This window comes from Anomaloglossus baeobatrachus, chromosome 12 (assembly GCF_048569485.1).
Source record: "Anomaloglossus baeobatrachus isolate aAnoBae1 chromosome 12, aAnoBae1.hap1, whole genome shotgun sequence".
Classification (NCBI taxonomy): domain Eukaryota; kingdom Metazoa; phylum Chordata; class Amphibia; order Anura; family Aromobatidae; genus Anomaloglossus; species Anomaloglossus baeobatrachus.
The window spans coordinates 99,677,013-99,700,714 of NC_134364.1; the positions used below are offsets into that span (position 1 = coordinate 99,677,013).

Sequence of the window (23,702 nt, forward strand, 5' to 3'; positions counted from 1 at the left end):
GCCCATGGTCGATCTGTTTGTGATTCTTAAGAAGAAGTGTTGAAGTTACTCAGATGCATGGCGGGCCAAAATCCTGAGCCTAGTCTTCTCCAGAGCTCCTGATGGTGAAGGTGTTATGCTGCAGGTATTGGTCCGGGTGCCACTTGAGAAGACTTGTGTTGCGTCAGCTCGCCCCAGGGATGCGGGAGCCAGAGTCACTGGTATAAGGATGCAGCAGCAGCTGGTCACAGTCTCTGGTATAGGTTGCGGCGGTAGCTGGTGACAGACTCCGTCCTGGATGGTTGGATGGAAGGCAGCCGCTAGTAACGATACTTCAAGACAGCAGGTATCGTGGAAGGTTGCCGGAGCAGCAACAGGTATAGGTATTGGCAGCAGCTCTCTGTAATACAAACAGGTTTAAGTAACAGAACTAGTACGATAATACAGCAGCACAGTGCTAGGGAACTTAGCTACAGCAATGAGTGTAAAGGCCACTTTACACGCAACAACATCGCTAACGAGATGTCATTGGGGTCACGGAATTCGTGACGCACATTCGGCCTCGTTAGCAACATTGTAGCGTGTGAAACGCACAAACAACTATCAAAATTACTTACCTTATCGTTGATCGTTGACGCATCGTTCTAATTCCAATTATCGTTGCTGCTGTAAGTACGATGTAGTTCGTCGTTCCTGCGGAAGCACACCGCTATGTGTGACACCGCAGGAACGAGGAACATCACCGTACCTGCGGCCGCCGGCAATGAGGAAGGAAGGAGGTGGGCGGGATGTTACGCCCGCTCATCTCCGCCCCTCTGCTTCTATTGGGCGGCCGCTTAGTGACGTTGTTGTGGCGCCGCACGAACCGCCCCCTTAGAAAGTAGACGGTTTGCCGGCCACAGTGACGTCGCCAGGCAGGTAAGTATGTGTGACCGTTCCTAGCGATCTTGTGCGCCACAGGCAGCGATTTGCCCGTGACGCACAACCGACGGGGGCGGGTGCTTTCGCTAGCGATGTCGCTGTGGGTAAAGTGGCCTCAAGACAAACTCATTGCCCAGGCAACTCTCAAAGGGCAGAGTTGCCTTAAATACTTGCAACCTCCCAGCTGACCTGGGAGGCACATCCGGGTTAGGAGGACGCTGGTCCTTTAAGAAAGTGGGTGTGGCTGCGGGCGCACCCTACAGGCAGAGGCCTGAAGCCTGTCAGGAGTCCAGACGCTCTGTGAGGCTGCAGCATGGGATGGGGACGGCTCCACCGTCGCAAGACGCCTGGACAGGTGAGGGAAACGACGTCCTTGATGGTGGAGGGGAACAGGAGCATGTGAGTACGCCGTCATGGTCGTTACAGCCCCAGGAGAGGAAGTGGCAACACTGCTGATATACCGCCAACATCTGAGCTGAGTGTTGGTCTTTTACATAGGGATTCCAAGTAGTGGATAACCCCACTAATGAATTTGGCACATTGTACTCCCCCGCTTACTTCAATAAGAGGTACATGCCACTAAATAAATTTGCCTCATCCTCTCAGTGGCATTTTCCTCCGTGCACCTCACCAGCAGCGACTGGAGAAACATTTCTGGTATAACTATTGATGAATTTGTCACCACGTACCGTTCCGCTCAGCTGGCTGGGACCTGTATGAATACAGTGTTTTATGTTAATACTTTGATCTATTGGGGCCCCATGTCTTAGAGTTTTTTTCTACCCCAGATGTTTGCAGCATGGAATTAACATTTTTCCATTTATCCAGACATAACCCAAACTCTCTCCTCTTATTGGTGTCTCCATCCCCTCTGAGGCTTCAACACAAAACCGAAAGTGTTGTAATGCAATGTCCATTGAGTGAAGACTGCAATTCCAGGACAGATATGGTTTATGTAAATGTCGCGGGCAGCGGGGTGCTACGCTCACCACACTCGGGTCCAGCGCTGCTCCAGCTGCTGCTCGGTGGCTCGAGCGGTGGGCCGGATCCGGGGACTCGAGCGGCGCTCTTCGCCCTTGAGTGAAAGGGGTTTTTTTTTTTGGTGCTTGGGATGTCGGTTTGTGACGCCACCCACGGTGTGTGGTGAGGTTGGGGCACCACCGCTGCTCTGTACGGGGATCCCGGGAGCGATGACAGGGAGCAACTGGGACGTTTCTGTTGCGGGCGGAGGAGGGGACGCTGCGCTCACCACGCTCGGGTCCCGCGCTGCTGCTTCGCTTGCTGCTCAGTGGTGGCTCGAGCGGTGGGCCAGATCCCGGGGACTCGAGCGGCGCTCCTCGCCCGTGAGTGAAAAGGGGAATGGTTTTGGGGATTTATTGTCTGTGACGCCACCCACGGTTTGTGGTGAGGTTGGGACACCACCGCTTCTCTGGACGGGGATCCCGGGAGCGATGACAGGGTGCAGCTTGGATGTTGTTTTTCCCCTCCGGGTTGGTTGTCCCGGGGCCCGGTGAGGGAGGAATAGCAGGCGGGTTACGCGGCCTGGTGAGGTGCAGGGTCGCGGGGGCAGCGCGGTGCCGCACGGCACGGTGGTACTCAGCCAATGATGAATGCAAAGTCTCCGGTAAAACAAACGGCTGGATGGACGGGTCCCACAGACGGCTGCGGTGGTTCTTCTCCCGGTAGGTTGGCGGTGACTGCCTTTCCCTGCACCTGTGTGATGTTCTCGGTTCTGGTGGCTTCCCACCGGTAACCCGCTCCCCAGCTTGGATGGAGGCTGAGGGAACCCCTTTTGCCCGCAGGCTCTGGCCCTGGGAACTGTAGCCTTGGCGGTGACTGTATTTCCCTTCACGGTTTGAGCTGTTGCCTTCAATCGGGTCTTGACTGCTGGGAAACCTCGGAGGTTCCCTTCGCTAACGGATTTGACCGGTTTTACGGCGACTCCTAGCCTGGTCGGGGTCCGTAAGCCCTGCCGAGTGGTGCTGGCTTCTCTTTGCTCCCCGATCCGGTACCGGCGGGCCACCGCCCGACCCCGGTCCTTACGGTTCACGTCAATCAGCCCCTCCTGCAGACGGTCACCACCGTCTGCCAACCTTGCTGTATGTGCCCGGGCCACGCACCCGGACACGGTCAGTCTGCTCCACTACCACTTCACTTCTTCACTCCTCAAACTCTCTACTTCAACTCCTCACTTCAACTCCTCCTTTTCCCGCCTCCAGTACTGTGAACCCCTCGGTGGGTGGGGCCAACCGCCTGGCTCCACCCCCTGGTGTGGACATCAGCCCCTGGAGGGAGGCAACAAGGATTTTTGTTTGACCTAGATGTGCCTAGCCGGGGTGTGGGGTGTGTTGTTGTAGTACCTGTGACGTCCTGGCTTGTCCATGGCGCCACATTTCTCTCCCCTCCGTGGGTAGGGGGATTTTGGTAGTCCCGGGGCCCGGAGTTGTTGTCTGTTTGGTGGGTTGCGGGGCTTGGCCAGGTGCAGGGTCGCGGGGCAGCGCAGTGCCAGACGGAACGGTGGTACTTACTCAGCCAGTAATGCACACGGAGTCTCTGGTAAAACAAATGGCTGGATGGACGAGTCCCACAGACGGCTGCAACGGTTACTCCCGGTAGGCTGGCGGTAACTGTCTCTCCAGTGTTATGTTCTCGGCCCCGATGGCTTCCCATCGGTAACCCGCTCCCCTGCGGTATGTTGGCTAAGGGAGCCCCTTATTGCCCGCAGGCTCTGGCCCTGGGAGCTCTAACTCTGGCGGTAGCTTTATCTCCCTCACGGTTTGGACGGTTGCCTTCAGTCGGGTCTTTATTGCTGGGAAACCCCGGAGGTTCCCGTCGCTGATGGATTTGACCGGTTTTACGGCGACTCCTAGCCTGGTCGGGGTCCGTAGGCCCTGCCGGATGGTACTGGCTTCTCTTCGCTCCCCGATCCGGTACCGGCGGGCTGCCGCCCGTCCCCGGTCCTTACGGTTGTGCGTTAATCAGCCTCTCCTGCAGACGGTCACCACCGTCTGCCAACCTTGCTGTTTTTGTGCCCAGGCCACGGACCTGGATACGGCCAGTCAGTTCCTCTACTACTATTTCCCTCCTCTCGCTCTACACTCCAAAACTGCACTGCTCTCTTCCTTTTCCCGCCTCCAGGACTGTGAACTCCTTGGTGGGTGGAGCCAACAGCCTGGCTCCGCCCCACCTGGTGTGGACATCAGCCCCTAGAGGGAGTCAACAAGGATTTGTGTCTGACTTAGATGTTCCTAACCGGGGTGTGGGATGCGTTGCTGCAGTACCTGTGACGTCCTGGCTTGTCCAGGGCGCCACATAAACGAGAAGTGGAGAAAGGGGAATAAGCTATTACTACTTTTTCTCATTTGTCTGCAGTGCGTGCACAGCATAAGCATAAAATATGAACAAAAGTAAGTGCCCCCTTCACATTTCTTCTGCAAGAGCTTTTCTGAGCTCCCATTCAACATCTACATACATTAACATGGCATTGGTTGCTCCTTTTCTCCAGCTCTTCTGGGAAGGTTTTCTCCAATATTTTGTAGTCTTCAGTGGAAATTTTCTTCCATTCATTCAGAAGAACATTTGTGAAGTTGGAGGAGAGGGCTGGGCTCACAATCTCTGATATAAGGTGCATGTGGTTGAGGTCAGTGCTTTGTGCTGGTTATATCCTTGCTCCCCAAAATCCCACAACCTTGGACCCTGTCCACTGGGCACAGTCATAAAGGTTAAAAATGGCTTTCCCAAAACTGTTCTTACAAAATTGGAAGCTACAATTTTCATGTGCTGAATACTGAAGCACTAAGATTTTCCTTCAATTTGACTAAGGGATCTGGGCCTAGCCGTGACAATAAGCAAAATAGCATTATCTCCCCCTGCACCAAAAGCCAATATAATGTAGTCGGTGGGTAACGTACTCCTGGGCGTCACCAAACCCAGACTCATCCACCAGAGAGTTGTAGTCCATCACTGCACAGAACATGTCTCCTCTATATTCCTAGTGGTGACGGCTTTACACTGCTCCATCCAATGCTCGGCATTGTGCTTGGTGATGTACGGCTCGGCATTGGGCTTGGTTATGTAAGGCTGCATGCAGCTACTTGGCCATGAAACTCCCAGTGGGCGCAGTTGTAAGATGGAGGTTGAGTTCCTACCCCAGAAGACACCAAATGTGTTCCTAACTTTATATGTGTGATGTGATATGATGTTGGTAATATAGGTTGCCCGGCAGTTGCGACTACATAGGATTAGCCTATGGAAGAGAAACTAGTGCTGAGGGGGAGACAGTCTCCATCTTAGACTCCATCAGTTGGGGAACGACCAGCGTTGAGTGAGGATGTATGGGCCCGTCAGGTCATTTTGCTCGCATTGTTTGAGTGACTCATGGAGGCTGCAACGTTTGCATCGAACAAGAGTAGCGTGAGAAACTTATGGACACATGGAGGGTATTTGTAACCCAAAAAGAAAACCGGTTGAAAAATCTAGGACTGGTTGAAGGTCGTAGCACCCCTTGTGGGTAGGGACTGGAGTTGCACACAATACAAGTATACAGTCCTGTCTGGAATGTGATCTAGATTGTCTGGTGGCTTTAAAGGCAAACTATCATGACATAATGACCTTTAGTGTAAATGATATTTTTATGCTTTTTTATTTTAATATAAAAAACATATCATAATCTGAAATTAAAAGTAAAAAGTGAGTCCTCTGCAGTTTTCACACCGTTAAGTACAGCTTTTTTTTTAGACTGTAACTTCCTGTTGTTTCAGGCAATCCACATATACATTTGCAGCAATGAACAGACTTCAAACCTAGCTCTTGTACTGAAGCATCTAATGAGCGCGTGAAAAGATCATTGTAAGTGATGACTTTGTCATTAGGGATGTAATGGCAGAGTCAGGGGATGTCTGCGGCGTGATGATGTCACTGTGTCGTGCCACCAAAGTCCACAGCAAGACTGGATAGAAGAGGAGACAGGCTGTGGAGGACAAGGAGTATGGATTACATGAGTATAACATTTTATTTTTTTGAGGATCCATTATACTGTGTAGGGGGCTGTGAGGTGGACCTTCATACTATATAGTGGTCTGTGAGGTAGACCATTATACTATATAGTGGTCTGTGAGGTGGACCTTCATATTATATAGTGGGCTGTGAGGTGGACCTTCATACTATATAGTGGTCTGTGAGGTAGACCATCATACTATATAGTGGTCTGTGAGGTGGACCTTCATACTATATAGTGGGCTGTGAGGTGGACCTTCATACTATATAGTGGTCTGTGAGGTAGACCATCATACTATATAGTGGTCTGTGAGGTAGACCTTCATACTATATAGTGGGCTGTGAAGTGGACCATCATATAGCAGTGATGGCGAACCTATGGCACGCGTGCCACCAGGGGCATGCAGAGCCCATTCTGCTGGCACGCGTGCTGTCGCCTGATCCTGCCGGTTTGATCTGCTAGTGCAGTCGCGCCGGCAGATCAAAACTGTGTTGGAGCGGAGGAGACATTTCTCCTTGCTCTGACAGTCCCCCTCCCCCAGGCTGCAGGTGTGTTGCCTAGGAGACGGAGGAGCGTCAGTGAGTGGCGCCGGCGTAATGAGGTCTTCTGGACACATGGGAACTGAGGACCCAGCGGCGCGCAGCGGGGGAGCATGTGCAGGAAGGTAAGTTGTGTGTTGCTTTTTTTTTTTATAACTCTTGTGTGGCTGTGCCAAGGTGGGGATGGGGGGGAGCACGCCAGCATGGGGTGGCGGTGGGGGAACGCACATTCCAGCATGGGGTGGCGGTGGGGGAATATACATGCCAGCATGGGGTGGGAGTGGAGGAACGCACATGCCAGCATGGGGTGGCGGTAGGGGAACGCACATGCCAGCATGGGGTGGAGGTGGGGGAACGCACATGCCAGCATGGGGTGGGGGTGGGGCAACGCACTTGCCAGCATGGGGTGGGGGAAGGGGAACGCACATGCCAGCATGGGGTGGGGGTGGGGGAACGCACTTGCCAGAATGGGGTGGGGGAGGGGGAACACACATGCCAGCATGGGGTGGGGGAAGGGGAACGCACATGCCGGCGTGGGGTGGGGGTGGGGGAACGCACATGCCAGCATGGGGTGGGGGAGGGGGAACACACATGCCAGCATGGGGTGGGGGAACACGCATGCCAGCATGGGGGGGGAACACGCATGCCAGCATGGGGGGGACACGCATGCCAGCATGGGGGGGGACACGCATGCCAGCATGGGGGGGGGGGGAACACGCATGCCAGCATGGGGGGGAGGGGGAACACACATGCCAGCATGGGGTGGGGAACACGCATGCCAGCATGGGGTGGGGAACACGCATGCCAGCATGGGGTGGGGAACACGCATGCCAGCATGGGGTGGGGAACACGCATGCCAGCATGGGGGGGGAACACGCATGCCAGCATGGGGGGGGAACACGCATGCCAGCATGGGGGGGGGACACACATGGGGGGGGGAACACGAATATACATGCCAGCATGGGGTGGGAGTGGAGGAACGCACATGCCAGCATGGAGTGGCGGTAGGGGAACGCACATGCCAGCATGGGGTGGAGGTGGGGGAACGCACATGCCAGCATGGGGTGGGGGTGGGGCAACGCACTTGCCAGAATGGGGTGGGGGAGGGGGAACGCACATGCCAGCATGGGGTGGGGGTGGGGGAACGCACATGCCAGCATGGGGTGGGGGTGGGGCAACGCACTTGCCAGCATGGGGTGGGGGAGGGGGGACGCACATGCCAGCATGGGGTGGGGGAACGCACATGCCAGCATGGGGTGGGGGAGGGGGAACACATATGCCAGCATGGGGTGGGAAAACATGCATGCCAGGATGGGGAAAACATGCATACCAGGATGGAGGAAACATACATGCCAGGATGGAGGAAACATGCATGTGTGACGCCCTGGGCAAGCCAGGGGTCACAGGTCATAACACCACACACCCCACATTCCCTGCAGGAACACCTAGGTCAGACCAGAAACCCTTGTTGCCTTCCTCCAGGGGCTGATGTCCACACCAGGGGGTGGGCCAGGCGGTTGGCTTCGCCCACCGAGGAGTTCACAGCCCTGGAGGCGGGAAAACCAGGCAGATTAGCTTGAGAGTTGAAAGTGTGAGGAGTAAACAGTGAAGTGGAAGGAGGAAAAGTAGAGAAAGAGAAAAGTGACAGCAAGAAGCCTGAAGTTGGTCCGGGTGTGTGCCCCGGACTGAGACAGCAAGGTTGGCAGACGGCGGTGACTGTCTGCAGGAGAGATTGCTCGGAGGTTGCCGAAAGGACCGTGGACGGGTGGTGACCCGGCGGTACCGGAGCGGTATACAAAGAACAGTCAGCACCAGGGCAGGGGCCTTTCGGATCCCGGCAAGGCTAGGAGTCGCCATAATTTGCCAAATCCGTCAGTGAAGGGGACCACTAGGTCTCCCAACAACCAAGTCCCGATTGAAGGCAACCGTCCAACCGTGAAGGGGAGACACCGCCACCGCCAAGGCACCAGTTTCCCAGGGCCAGCCCCTGCGGGCAAGAGAGAGGCTCCTCCGGCCATATCCAAGTCGGGGAGCTGGTTACCGGTGGGAATCCATCGCTACCAAAAGGACTTTACATAGGTGCAGGGAAGAGACTGTCACCGCTAACTGCAGGGAACATCAGCACCGTAGCCGTCCAAGGGACCCGTCCAACCAGCCATTTGTTTACTGAGAACTTTGTCATCATCCTTTGGCTGAGTGAGTACCTCCGTGCCGTGCGGCACAGCGCTGCCCCTGCACCTCCACAGGCCCCATAACCCGCCTATCCACCATCCCAACTCCATCACTGGGCCCCGGGACCACCAATCCCCTACCCACGGAGGGGCAAATCAACAACTGGCTGCTCCATACCACCACTCCCGGGATCCCCAGCCAGAGCAGCGGTGGTGTCCACACAATCACCACAACCGTGGGTGGCGTCACGGACAATAAACTATCCCCACAACTAAACCCCTTTCACTCACGGGCGAGGAGCGCCGCTCGAGTCCCCGGGATCCGGCCCATCGCTCGAGCCACCGAGCAGCAGCAGGCCGCGGCAGCAACGGCAGTCGGACCCGAGCAGTGGGAGAGCGCAGCGTCCCCTCCTCCGCCCGCGACACATGCCAGGATGGAGGAAACATACATGCCAGGATGGGGGAAACATGCATGCCAGGATGGAGTAAACATACATGCCAGGATGGGGAAAACATACATGCCAGGATGGAGGAAACATACATGCCAGGATGGAGGAAACATACATGCCAGGATGGGGAAAACATGTATGCCAGGATGGAGGAAACATACATGCCAGGATGGAGGAAACATACATGCCAGGATGGAGGAAACATGCATGCCAGGATGGGGACACATGCATGCCAGGATGGGGACACATGCATGCCAGGATGGAGGAAACATGCATGCCAGGATGGAGGAAACATGCATGCCAGGATGGAGGAAACATGCATGCCAGGATGGAGGAAACATGCATGCCAGGATGGGGAAACATGCATGCCAGGATGGAGGAAACATGCATGCCAGGATGGGGAAAACATGCATGCCAGGATGGGGAAAACATGCATACCAGGATGGGGAAAACATGCATACCAGGATGGAGGAAACATATATGCCAGGATGGAGGAAACATGCATGCCAGGATGGAGGAAACATGCATGCCAGGATGGAGTAAACATACATGCCAGGATGGGGAAAACATACATGCCAGGATGGAGGAAACATACATGCCAGGATGGAGGAAACATGCATGCCAGGATGGGGACACATGCATGCCAGGATGGAGGAAACATGCATGCCAGGATGGAGGAAACATGCATGCCAGGATGGGGAAAACATGCATGCCAGGATGGGGAAAACATGAATGCCAGGATGGAGGAAACATGCATGCCAGGATGGAGGAAACATGCATGCCAGGATGGAGGAAACATGCATGCCAGGATGGGGAAAACATGCCACAATAGGGTACATTTACCAGGAAGGGGTATATGCTAGGAATGGGGACATTTACCTGGATGGAGGTAAATTAACCAGGATGGAGGACATTTACCAGGAATGGGGTACATGCCGGGATGGGGGAACATTTACAAGGATGGGCAATATGTCAGGATGGGGTACATTTACCAGCATGGGGGAACATGCCAGAATGGGGTACATTTACCAGGATGAAGGACATTTACCAGGATGAGGTACATTTACCAGGATGGGGCCATGATGGGGACAAATATACCAGAATGTAGGAAATAGATATCAGGATGGGGGATGTTTACCAGGAAGTGGCCCAGGAAGGCGGACATAACTACACAATGAAAGGGGAGGGGAGCCACTCGTACGTCTTTATGGGATTTCAAGATGTTCAGACTTTGAAATGTAGATGTGTATTACAGGGTGACATCTGATTGCATTCCAGGCTAAAATCTCTGTCTAATATGCTACAACCTTTTCCATAAAGATCAATCTAACTGCTGTGTCTGGAAAGGGCAGGGGCCCCTGCTGAAGAGAAGACGGCAAAGGTAAGATTAAAATCAATTATTTACATAATAGGATTGGTTGGCACTTCAGAAAAAAAATTGGGTTTAGGGCTACAGTTTGGGCACTCGGCCTGAAAAGGTTCGCCATGACTGCTATATAGGGTTCTGTGAGGTGGGCCATCATACTCTATAGGGTTCTGTGAGGTGGGCCATCATACTATATAGTGGGCTGTGAGGTGAGCCATCATACAATATAGGATTCTGTGAGGTGGACTATCATACTATATAGAGTTCTGTGAGGTGTACCATCATATTATATAGTGGGCTAAGAGGTGGACCATCATACTATATAGTAGGCTCTGTGAGGTTGGCAATCATACTATGTAAGGTTCTGTGAGGTGGACCATCATATTATATAGGGACCACCAGACTGTATTGGGGGCTGTCGGGAGAGCATTATAGTGTGTACAGTGGCTGTGGGTGACCAACATACCGTGTGGGGGTCCTTTTTTATAAGGGGCCATGGGGGAGCAATCATACTATGTGGAGGTCTATGGTGGCTATTATACTGTCTGGGGTCTTTAGACACTAAACATACTGTGTACGGTGGTAATGGGGACATAATCCTATATGGGGACTGTGGTGGACATCAAACTGTGTGGGGATCACAATTATAAGGGGTCAAGAGGTGAGCAGTATTTAAGGAGGCACAGGTTAATTCTTATACGGCAGCCAAGTTATGGTTTCTGTAGAGGCTGCAGAATGTGAGGCGAGTCCTGGAAAAATAGTAAAGATGTCTGTGTGTTACATTTTACAGAGACGAATTATGGACAGAAGAAGTGGTCATAACGATCTGGACCAAAGGAAAAGGGAAAATGAGCTACAACAAACAGCAAGAATGTCGCTGGTGAGAACCTGCACAGTGCACACATACCGGTATATGGTCTGCAGGGCACCTAGGCGAGAGCGGATATTACCTTCTATATTGTCACTATATGGGGGGACCAGTGGTTCTGGTTAATGGGGTTGTCCAGGCTTGTCTGCAGGCACTCTGTGGACCTGTATGCTTTCAAATGCCAGGGCTGAATTTCAGTCCCAGTCCATACATGGCTGTATATAATAATTAATTGGATCTTAAAAAATATTTGAGAGATGAGGCAGACAGATTTTAGACTCTATGGGACTGATTTATTATTGTGTTTTTTTTGTATTATTGAGTTTTTGGTGTTTTGCGTCATATTTATATTCAATTATTTTCAAAATATAGTGTTAAATGTTATATTTTTCTTGAATATGACTTTCTCATAGTCCTTTTTTTTATTTTTTAGACGGATACTGGACTCCACAGCCAATTTTTCCTTCACTTCACTTAAAAAGTCGCTTTATTTTCTGATTTATCTGATATCTGGAGAATAGGAGGTGGAAAAATGAAGAGGAATTATGGTAAATGCGGAGATGACGCCGATCAAGACTTTTCTTCTCCTGACTGATCGTTTTATTTATGTCCCTCAATTCTTGTGTTATTACATGACAATTCAATTTTGAGAAATGTCCAAATATTATCACATAAAGCAACAGCTTTTTGAGAACTAAATTGACCATGAAATTTGTATATTGGATAATTGTATCGCGTAATTGACACTTGTCCGACTTCTTCGGCCATCATTGGCTCATGCTGCATTTCCTTTGATATTTTGACCTGTAAATTATGTAATGCTTCTAAATGATTTATGTTTTTGCAAATCACCTTTTAACATTGCTGTAAAATTTTACAAAAGTTACTTTTAAGAATAATTATTATAAGCCTATATTTTGCTGTTCAGCCTGATAAGTTGTTACAATCATTGATCACGTGATAAGAATTCCTCGGAGCGATCCACTTGTTAGTTTGCATGCAGTTGTCATGATTTTGCCTTTGATTTATAATTGCAATCAATCGTGCCAAGTTTAAGAAAAAAATTGTTTTATTTATTATGTTTTTTTCATTATTACTTTGTCAGTGATTTGTTGCAATATATATATAATATAATATTTTATTTTATTTATTTTTTTTTCCAATATTGCATTTTATGCCTTAAATTAAATATGGTCTGTACGTTTCCCAAAAAATTGCTTATTCTGTGACACCGCCTATTTTAAAAAATAAATAGTTATTGAAATAATAATAAAAAAAAAACAATTACAGAAGTATATTTGGTTTGTTTATTGTGCACATTTGCTAAAATAATGAGGCATTTTCAAGAAGGATTTATAAGTAAATAAATTGCAGGAGCAGAGATAGAAAATTGATTTATTTAGGGCCTTCTTTCCTTTTTGTTCTAGTTTTTGAGAAAAAAAAATGAAAAAAACGAGACTGCAAAACTGTATAATATAATGACAATCACAAAGCAGATGCCTTCCTTGTGTTTCCATTTGAAACAGGAACACAGCAGATTCTAGTTCCATTGCTCTGTTCTATTCTAGAAGAAACCGACATATCAAATATCCAACAAGACATGTAAACAGGGCGTCATATGATATTTGATTGATTGGGGAAGAGATAATGAAAAATTAACAATACTTTTTAATGTTGAGATGAGTACTCAATTTTCATGGCATGCAATCATAGCCCTTGTCATAACACTACCCATAGCCCTTTTTTATTGAAGATATCCCTAAACCTAGCAGTTCCGCTATCCATATTCAGAACAACAAGCCAAGACCTAGCCCAAACCCTCTCTCACCATAGCCCTATGTAACTATAGTTCTATCCCTAACCTTAGTCCTCAGAACAGCCATATTCCTAAGTCTTTTTCTAACCTTATCCTTCACTATAGTTGTATAGTCCAAACTGTATCCTTCAGCATAGCACTATCCTTAAGCCTATTTTTAATCTTAGTCGTAACTCTATCCAAAGCATATCATATCCCTAACAAATCTACCAAGCTATCATACCATTACTAATCAATTCTTCCCCTATCCCTAACCACAGTCTTAGGGTACTGTCTCACTAAACGAAGTACCAGCGATTCCGACCACGATACGACTGGTGCGTCCCTACATGGTCGCTGCTGAGCTGTCAATCAGGCAGCTCTCACCAGCGACCAGCCACCAGCACTCGTGTAACGATGCTGCACTTGGTAACCAGGGTAAATATCGGGTAACTAAGCAAAGCGCTTTGCTTGGTTACCCGATATTTACCCTGGTTTCCAGCATACACCGCTTAGCGCTGGCTCCCTGCACACGTAGCCAGGGTACACATCAGGTTACTAAGCAAAGCGCTTTGCTTAGTTACCCGATATTTACCCTGGCAACGTGTGCAGGGAGCCAGCGCTAAGTGGTGTACACTGGTAACCAGGGTAAATATCGGGTAACCAAGCAAAGCGCTTTGCTTAGTTACCCGATGTTTACCCTGGTTACCAGCGTACGCTGGTTACACAGAGTCGGTGCTCGTTGGTCTCCCGCCATCAAACACGCCGATGTGTGCTGCACAGCAGGAGACCAACGAGCAAAAAATGAACCAGAACAGTGTGTAATGATCAGCGATTTCACAGCAGGGGCCAGATCGCTGCTTAGTGTCACACACAGCGAGATCGCTAATGAGGTCACTGGTATGTCACAAAACCTGTGACTCAGCAGCGATCTCGCTATGTGAGAAGTACCCCTAAACCATATCGCTATTACTCACCATTGCGATATATCTTATCCTAACCCTATTCTTGGCAATATCCCCTATCACTAAGACTGTTCTTAATCCTTTGTCTCATTCTATCCTTCACATTAGCACTGACTCTAATCATTGCCCTAAACCTATCCCTAACCATATCCCAAAACATACAATTAACCCTATCACTAATCTTAACCCTATCCCTAACCCTAATTTTAACTATCAATAATCCTCACCATAACCTAATGCTAACCCTGTCATTTACCATAGCCCTATTCTTAACTGTAACAATATCCCAATCCTTATTCCTCCCCATAGTCCTATCCCTAAGGCCGGTTTCAGACGTCCATGTTTAATCAGGTACAAGCCACACGCATGGTTACGGTCATACGTGTGTCTCACGCGTATGTCACACGTGTGACATCTGTGTTTGTATACGTGTGACATGTACCAGAGAAAACTCGGGTCTTTTTTTTTTTCCAAAGATTTTCTGTATTTACCTGTATCCAGTGCTGTTTTCTTCGGCTCTGCTGTCTCCTGTTTCTGACCGCTGCTTATTATATTCATTGTAGTTTCGGATGATAGGAGAAAAGCAGGTTAAATACCGCGCCAAACCACAGGAATCAAGATGAAGAAGTAATTCTCTTTTCTTTATTTTCACAGGTCTACGCGTTTCAAGGACATATCCGTCCTCTTCCTCAGGACAAATGCAGAGAACACCATAGGCTATGGTGTTCTCTGCATTTGTCCTGAGGAAGAGGACGGATATGTCCTTGAAACGCGTAGACCTGTGAAAATAAAGAAAAGAGAATTACTTCTTCATCTTGATTCCTGTGGTTTGGCGCGGTATTTAACCTGCTTTTCTCCTATCATCCGAAACTACTCTACTATTGCAGGACTGCTGCCTTCCACGTTTGTTTTATGCGATTAAGGGTGTTGTGACTCACACAACCCCACCAGGTGAGTGCTTCCATTGCACATTCCTTATTCCATTTGTTATACCGGATAAGACCCTATTTTGCGCCTTTTTTCCCACAGTTTATTTTATTATATTCATTGATAATTCACTGCACTGTGGAGCTGAAAGGCAGAGCATCGCTGAGGACAGCACTGCGGGCAGATGTGAGTATTCAGCAAGCAGTGTGTGGGCAGTAACGTCCAGGAGGTTATTTGAGTTCCCAATGAACTCCTGATGATATCCTGATGACACCCCAGCGACACCCTCGCTACAGTGGGTGTCAGGATGGTGATTTCACGGGTTCATCAGAGTTGATTGGAAACTCTGATGACCTCCTGGAAGTCACCGCACACACATGGCTTGTTTGCTGAATGCTCACCTGTCACCGGCAATGGCGATGCTGTCCTCTGGGATGCTGTCCCCAGCGATGCTGTCACCGCAACTCTCCGGCTTCCAGGTCCTCACCACACACACACATACTGCTGGATGCAATGCTGTCCTTGGTGATGTGGTCCCTGGCACTGATGTCCCCAGCGATGCTCCGGCTTCCAGGTCCTCAGTGCAGTGAATATTCACTGAGTATAATGAGCGGGGGTCAGCAGCAGGAGGCAGAAGAGAAGAAGAAAACAGCGCTGAATACAGATAAATATAGAAAACCTTTTTATTTAAAAGACCCGTGTTTTCTCTGGAACGTGTCCCACTGATCGCATCAGTGTGCTATCCGTGTGACACCCGTGCTGCTGGAGGAAAAATGGACATGTGCGCGTGCGGGGCCACGAGGGGTCACATGGTTCATGTGAAAACACGGCCGTGTGAGTACTAGTATAGAATAACATGGGTACGTGTGGCATCCGTGTTAAAAACGGATGTCACACGCACCTGAAACACGAACGTCTGAAACCAGCCTAACCCTAATCCAGGGGTAGAAATTGGCAACAAAGGGCCCCTGTTTAGAACTTGTGTTTTCCGGTCAGACCCCACCTATGTGAACGCACATTTACATTTACATTCTTATTAGAAGCAATATTATAAAATGGGCAGATGATAATACATCATACACATATACAAGGTTCAAACAGGCACAGAATCATATAAGAATCACATACACACAATGGCGTACTTGTCAGTTTGCAGCAATGCAGGCTATGGCTCCCAGCTCAAGCTCCTGTTTGGGGGCGCTTCAGTGTGAGTTTGAGTCCTGGGACAGATCATGTTTCTAACAAAGGATGAAAATTAACTAAATATGAAATCATCTTTTGAGTATAAAGGCGACATTTCCCCCAACGTCCGGAACTGAAGAAGGAGAAGTTACATAGGTGGAAGAATCATCGCAGCTTCTGAGAGATCTACAGTGCGTCTGCTCCAATACTGGTCTCCTGCCCTCATCATATTCCTTTATTCTAAGGGGTACTTCACACACAGCGAGATCGCTGCTGAGTCACGTTTTTTGTGACGCAGCAGTGACCTCATTAGCGATCTCGCTGTGTGTGACACTGAGCAGCGATCTGGCCCCTGCTGTGAGATCGCTGATCGTTACACACAGTGCTGGTTCGTTTTTTTATTGTTGCTCTCCCGCTGATAAGCACACATCGCTGTGTGTGACAGCGAGAGAGCAACAATCCTGAATGTGAAGGGAGCAGGAGCCGGCGTCTGACAGCCTGCGGTAAGCTGTAACTAAGGTAAACATCGGGTAACCAAGGTGGTTACCCGATATTTACCTTCGTTACCAGCCTCCGCAGCTCTCACGCTGCCAGTGCCAGCTCCTGCTCCCTGCACACGCTAAGTTAAGCGGTTTGAGCTGGTAACTAAGGTAAACATCGGGTAACCATACCCGATGTTTACCTTAGTTACCAGTGTCCGCAGCTTCCAGACGCCGGCTCCGTGCAAGCGCAGCGTCGCTTGCACGTCGCTGCTGGCTGGGGACTGGTCACTGGTCGCTGGTGAGATCTGCCTGTTTGACAGCTCACCAGCGACCATGTAGCGACGCAGCAGCGATCCTGACCAGGTCACATCGCGGGTCGGATCGCTGCTGCATCACTAAAGTGTGAAGGTACCCTAACCCTAGCCCTATTTCTAATCAAATCCTAATCCTAACCCTATTGTCAACACATCCTAACCCTATTTCTAACCATTTCCTGTCGGAACCCTAACCCTGTTTCTAATCCTATGCTAACCCCGGTTTCACACATCCAGCTTTTCGCCGGTTTAGCAGATGCGGCGCACGCCAGTACACTGTATACAGTACAATGGCAGAGCGACAAGCGCCGGTCACATGCTGTCATGTGACCGGAGCATGTGACCCAGAAGTTGCGGCGCTGCCACTGTACAGGCGTGCTCCACATCCGCCAAACCGGCGAAAAGCCGGATGTGTGAAACCGGGGTTATACCCTATTTCTACACGGATTCTATCTCTAACCTTATTTCTAACCATATCCTAACCCTGTCCCGAACAGTAACCATTAAACTTGATAGCTTTAGTAAAGCAGGTTTGAGAATTTTATTTTTTAAAGTAGGTTACACTTTGTGAGGTTAAATATATATTTGTTGGGCTGAATGAAGCCCAACAAATATATTTTCACAAACATTAAGGATGGTACTTTTATGCTCTTAAAAAAACTGCATATAGAAGACATATATATATTTTTTAAAGCTGGCTCCACCCTCACTCCATAGCTCAGTGGTTAGTATTGTTGCTTTTCATTGCTTGGGTCCTGGGTTCGAATCCCACTTTTCTTCTTTGCTTCTCTGCAAAAAGATCAGTTTTAGTGATAAAGGTTTGAGAAATTAACATTTGTTATGGGCAACATTGTGTGAAGCAAAGCGTCACTGATAAAATATTTGGTTTTGCAGACATTAAAGATGGTAGTTTTAGTCAATGGAAAGAAAAATCAACCAATACAGAGGATTTATATATTATTTACACACATCTAACTTATTGACTCCATAGCTTAGTGGATAGAACTTTTAGAACTTTTGCTTTGGAGATTTTAGGTCCTGGGTTCGAATCCCATAAAGAACAGATGTAAAACTCCTCTTCTTCCTTTATCCGTATTTTTCTATATCATGTGTTAAAACATTTTACTTTGCAGAGATTAAGGATGGTAGCTTTATTTACTTGAAATAAGAAAAAAAATAAAAATCAACGAATATAGAAGATTTATATGTTATTTACAAACAAGTGGCTCACTGATTCCACAGCTCAGTGGTTAGAACTTTTGCTTTGGAGCTTTTGGGTCCAAGGTTCGAATCCCACGATGATCAGAATTGACACTCCTTTTCTTCTTCCCTTACCTGAAGGATTGAAGAAAATCTTCCAAAAGATCATGGTATTGAAATTTTTCATCTGTCGAATTTAATGTTAACTTCCCACATCACTGACTTAATCTCAAAACTTGCATGATGGGTTTTGGGTTTCCAGATAGATAGAAAGTGCTAAGAAAAACCAAGCACCCATTCATCCCCTTCATCATTTTAGAGGTTTTTTTTTGTTCAAGTCTATTTTTTTCAACTGCAGTAAGTGAACCCAAAATCATCAAAACTGCGCAAATTCAAAATGATGACGTTTTTTCAGCTAAAATCCCCAGAACCAGTCTACCGGGTTTGGGAGTGTCTTAGGAGCCTGATTGGGTAGGTCAATGCCGTCCTCCATTCACATGGGACCTTCCAGACCAATCCTGACCAGAAAACTCAGGTGAGGGTCAGAATATTAATTGAAAAGCCAACACCAAACCTTCCAGAGAGCAGTCTACCTGGGTCTGCCAGAAAGGTAAGTCAGCTCCAGAGGAAATGCTCCTGAAGCCAGCCATGTGCTCCATGGGAGACCCTGAAAATGGTCCTCCTCAGCTTGGTGAGTAACATGGATTTTTAATTTTACTGTTAAAGCCTGACATTTAGGATATTTTACTTATTTGCTATGGGAATAAGGTGTTTTATGTTCCTATTTTCTTAAAAATGTGTATAATAAGCCCCAAAGTCTTGATCATTTATGGTGTATTTATATTGTTTTCTATGGATCTGAAACTCTCCAAATCCCTCACAACTTGAGGAGAATTTAGAGCATTTGTGTGCTAAAACTCACTGATTATACCTTTTACTACAAGAGCGTGGTGTATGCTTGTCTATATTGTAGGTCACATTTCACACAATGCGTAACCCCCAACATATGAGGGGTCCTATATCCAATGTGTATAGTGAAGGCAACACACACACACACACACACACACACACACACACACATCGTCACTAAGACTTGTCTGCTGATCACGTGTAACTCAAAATTAGGAAAAAGTTTGCAAATGCTCCAGTTGGTCTCACTACAAAACCCCAGTCATAAAATGGTATGTGTCCTATCCAGAAGTATGTAGGGAACATGGAAATATACTTCTGGGTATGACACCCACATGGCACAGCAGAAATGTAGATGGAAAATACAAATACATATCAGACCTGTGGTGTTCAGGGAAACATTGCTTCATTTAAGACCAAGAGGATCTGTGGTTCTAGGGTCCAGGTGCCCTCAGGCTCCATTTGGGTGCCATTACATTTAATGTCCTGACCAAAAAGTCAGTTGATGCCGTCCAAATGTGTAGGTGCCGCTGCGATGTAGTGTAAAGCTTGTTGGAGACTTTGTATTTGCATGTGTGTAAAGTCTAATCCTATACATAAAATCACACACAAACTAAAGTACACAAGTCAGTTTCTCCCATAATTGCAGCCACACCATAATGACCAATTAGCCGCACCCTTTCCACAATTGGCGGCTATTTTCCTATTACTAGAACCCACACACCTGTGATTCCACTTGGTGGTCGGCAGTGTTAGAGCATCCTCTGCTCTTACTGGCCTCATGTGGTAAAGCTGCAGTTATGGTATGTAACAACTATATAAATGTTTCATCTCTCTGTTACTATTAGCCATTTTTTTAATACTTTGTGTTGAAATGTGGCTTTGGGTGTTGTTCCAGCCATTACCCTTTCTGTAAAAAAAAAAAAAAAGTTGTGGGTATGTGAAGCCCCGCAGGTGTTGTATCAGTGCATACCTTCAGGGACTCCACGTAGCTGGTGCTGGTCACAGGTAGGGAATCTTCAGTTTTGATCGTGACGCCACTCTCAGATTTGCGGCCAGAGGGGACCGCCACTGCAGATTAGGAGGCACCTGGGGCTGATGGTGGGTGCAGTCGGGTGTAGTAGCCTCCTGAGAGTGAGGCAAGCCCCAGGGCCCTTTGTAAAGCTGTAGTACCACAAGTCGCAGAATGACCACACACAGGCAGAGTGTCTTTCAGGGTTTTTACTCACTTCAGGTGGCAGGGTGAGTAACCCGGGCGTAGCTGGGATGAACCAGGTATCCTTCCGGCTGACTGTATGAGGGTGACTACAAACTCGCCTTCCTTAGCCCTTGGTGGTTTGGGGTGACCCCGACTTTGAGTCCCTATGGGGGTCACCCAGGGAAGATGCTCCAAGCCTCTCTCCCCTTCTTGTTTTGCCGTGTGCTTGTTCCCCGGGCCAGGCCACTCCAGCCTCTTGCCTCCTGTGACCTATGGGCCCTACTTGCGGTTACGTGGCTGCGGCTTTTGGTTGTTGTGGTGTGGGCTGTAGGAGCCCCACACCGGCAGGTTTAGCAGGGAAAGGTGAATCTATCCTCGCTTCGGGATCTGCCGCCCGGTTGGGCCTGGTGCTCTCTAGAAGTCTCCTTACTTCCCACTCCGTGCACTCTCTAGCTGAAGCTGGCTTTCAGGCAGCACTCCTAGTTGACCGTTCTCCCCCGTCTGTAGCCACTGCGCGGGCGCTGTTAGACAGCATCAGCCCCACAGGTCTGCTCCTCACTGAGCCCTCTGGAGTTCTCTGCTCTAACTGACTCACTGCTCCTCCTCTCCTGTTCTTGCCTACGCCACCTAGCAACCAGACTCTCCACCACACCCCTTGAGAGGAGATGGAGGCTTTTAACCCCCTGCCACTATTCCAGTGGAGGTATAGGCTTTGCCCCCTCCTGGGATCCCCAGGGGTCCTCTCATGGGTACATGTGTGAGACCTGATCACTATGCGCCTGTGTTCCACACCCCTGTCAGCCATCTGGATTACCTGTATTGTACTGTCCCCAGCATGGGTGCAGTACTCAGTGGTGCCTGACCAGGTCAGGGGCGCCACAGGTACATGTAGTTTTGAATCCAGCACCAAACATTGTGGGAACAGACATTAAGGGACAACCCTTAAATAATTTTCCAAAATTGTGGTTAATATGCTGTTTTTTACCAAAATTTCAGAATATGGAGTTGAGAAAAATACAGGCAATGACATAGGAATGTGACTAAGCTGTTTATTTGCTGCTAATTTTGTAATTGTACAGTAAAAAATGCATTGTGTGAACAATTTAGGAAAAAGCAGAGTGATGTAAATGTAAGGCACTTTTTTTTTCTTTGCCATGATTTTCTGAATTGGTTTTAAAATGAAGTTGCATTGTGTAAATAATGCACACAAGTCAGTTTCCCCATAATTGCAGTCACACCCATAATGACCACACCTGGAATCATCAAATAGTAGCAGCGGTACACTTTCCACAATTGGCGGCCATTTTTCCTATAATTATCAGACACCACACACCTGTGATTTCACTTGGCGGTGTTAGAGAAAAGTCTCTGCCCTTACTGGCATCATGGGGTGAAGCTGCACTTATGGTATGTAACAATTATACAAGTATTTCATTTATGTCAATTACTCTTATTACTTGCATCTTGGATGGGAAAAAAGTGGTTTGTGTTAAACATTTAGCCTTTATTAAAAGTGCAAAATATTTTTTGAAAACAAAATAATGGCTAGTTTATATTTTAAACTTAATTTATAACCATAGCCTGTATAAAAGCCCAGACAGGGAATGCAGCAGCTGCTTTTGTAGTGAATCTGGATAGTGAGATTTCACTGCTCACAGCTCGGCAATACAGGTGGGAATAGAAAGCTGTAAAACACTAGGCAAATAAACCAGACTGTGCTGTGTCCTGCAGCAGAGCAAGACTGTTACCAACCTCTTGCCCTTAGTGGAATATGTTGTAGTCACTTGCTGTGTTTGTGTATAACACTCTGGGGTCTCCTAGAACTGTATTCAACCCTTATCAAGCTCTAATAAGTGCAATTAGTCTTTTCAATTTTATCTGCTGCAAAGATGGCAAATTAACCAAATTTTTAGAAATTTCTAAGATTGTAACTCATCAGTTATGACCAACAATTGTCGCTAAACTACAAAGCATTATTGTTGGGGGCGGAGTGGTGGATTAGTTTGTGTATGTATGTGCCCCTTCTTTTCCTTCACCTGCTGGCCAGCAATCTCTCTCTCTCTTTCTCTCTCATTATTATTATTATTATTATTATAAAACAAACTGACCCAGCATCCTCCCCTGACACCCAGATCCCCCATTTTTTTTACCTGCATGTGACTGTCATGCCCCTGACTAGTGCCAGGGGAGGCCACGCTGCAGCCAGTGTCTAGATTTTGTGCCTTTTGTACGATTTTGTTGTTTTCCTGATCTGAATAAATATTTTACACTTGTCTTTTCTCTGATTGTAGACTGTATTGGTCATTTATGATGTAATAACACGTGTATACGCCTTTTAAGAATAGGATTCTGGGTAATGGAACCTTGTGAATTTGAACTGTAACTGTCATTTCTGGAGAACTTGTAGTAACTGTTGGCCTATAGCTCCACCCCCTCTATAGATGAGTTATAGCACCCTATCTCAGTATTAGTATCTGTCTTTGTATATCTTACCTGTAAATTAACTTAAAGCTCAGTCCAGGAGAAGACTTCTCAGGTAGGAAACTTTATTTTAATTAATTTATTTAAGTTTGTAGTATTAATTTTTGAAATAAAAATTCAACCTGTGATTACACTTTAAGGGCATGTGGGAATGAAAAAAAACTCAGCCTCTCATTGGCCACTTTAGTTCATGTGACCATGGAAATAAAAATCTGTGTCATATTTGCACTAATAAATTATTCAAATGCTATATTTTGATTATTTGAATTTTTTTTATTGTACATAATTATGTGCTGAGTCTTTAACTTTTATATATCACTAGGAGACCTTAAACCGTAGACTAATGCGGGAAAGGCAGATGCTGGTCAAGTGATGAGTAACTCTGGTAGTACTGGCAGCAGGCTCACAAGCTGTAGGCCTTCCTGAAATGAGGATTCCCAATTGTGGGATACAACTGGACATATTGGGGCTCTCAGTTCTAGAGCATGGTGGAATCTCGGGAGAGGTCTTGGAAGTAATTGTTGAAGGAATATACTAGAGTGGAGAATAGGAGAAGGTCTCCTAAAGGGTCAAACATTAGCATGGGGAGATATCAGGAGCTTAGTTCAGAGATGTAAGAAGGAGACTGATGGCCCTCAGGTCATTTTTAGAACTTTGTACTGGAGAATTGTAAGCCAGTTAAGCAATGGGGGAGGATTGGTAAAAGGAAAGGTGGATTAATTGTGAAGTGCCGGTAAAAACATTGCAGGGGTGAGAGTATTAGCCAGAAAGCCACAGCGGAGTATATTGTGGGAGATGCACTAGTATTTTTAGTATTATCAGGAATGAACACATTCTGGAAGTATTAGTGATTTTTCAGCTGGAAAGGGCTTTGGTGTGTGGTTTTAAGGATGGTGCAGAGTCAAGGGTTACTTCGAGGCAGCAGATTTGTGACACTGGAAAGCCTGGTGTTTATTGTGA

The 23,702-nt window shown here is 47.8% G+C and overlaps 1 protein-coding gene across 1 annotated transcript in view; it reads left to right on the plus strand.

The window, feature by feature from the left end:
- LOC142258166 (methyltransferase-like protein 25B) overlaps positions 1–5,742 on the plus strand; it is a 114,641-nt gene extending 108,899 nt beyond the window's left edge. The window contains exon 11 of the mRNA XM_075330658.1: positions 5,661–5,742. The gene's annotated coding sequence lies outside the window, so the exon portion shown is untranslated. The remainder of the gene's footprint in view (positions 1–5,660) is intronic.
- Positions 5,743–23,702: the final 17,960 nt, after the last annotated feature.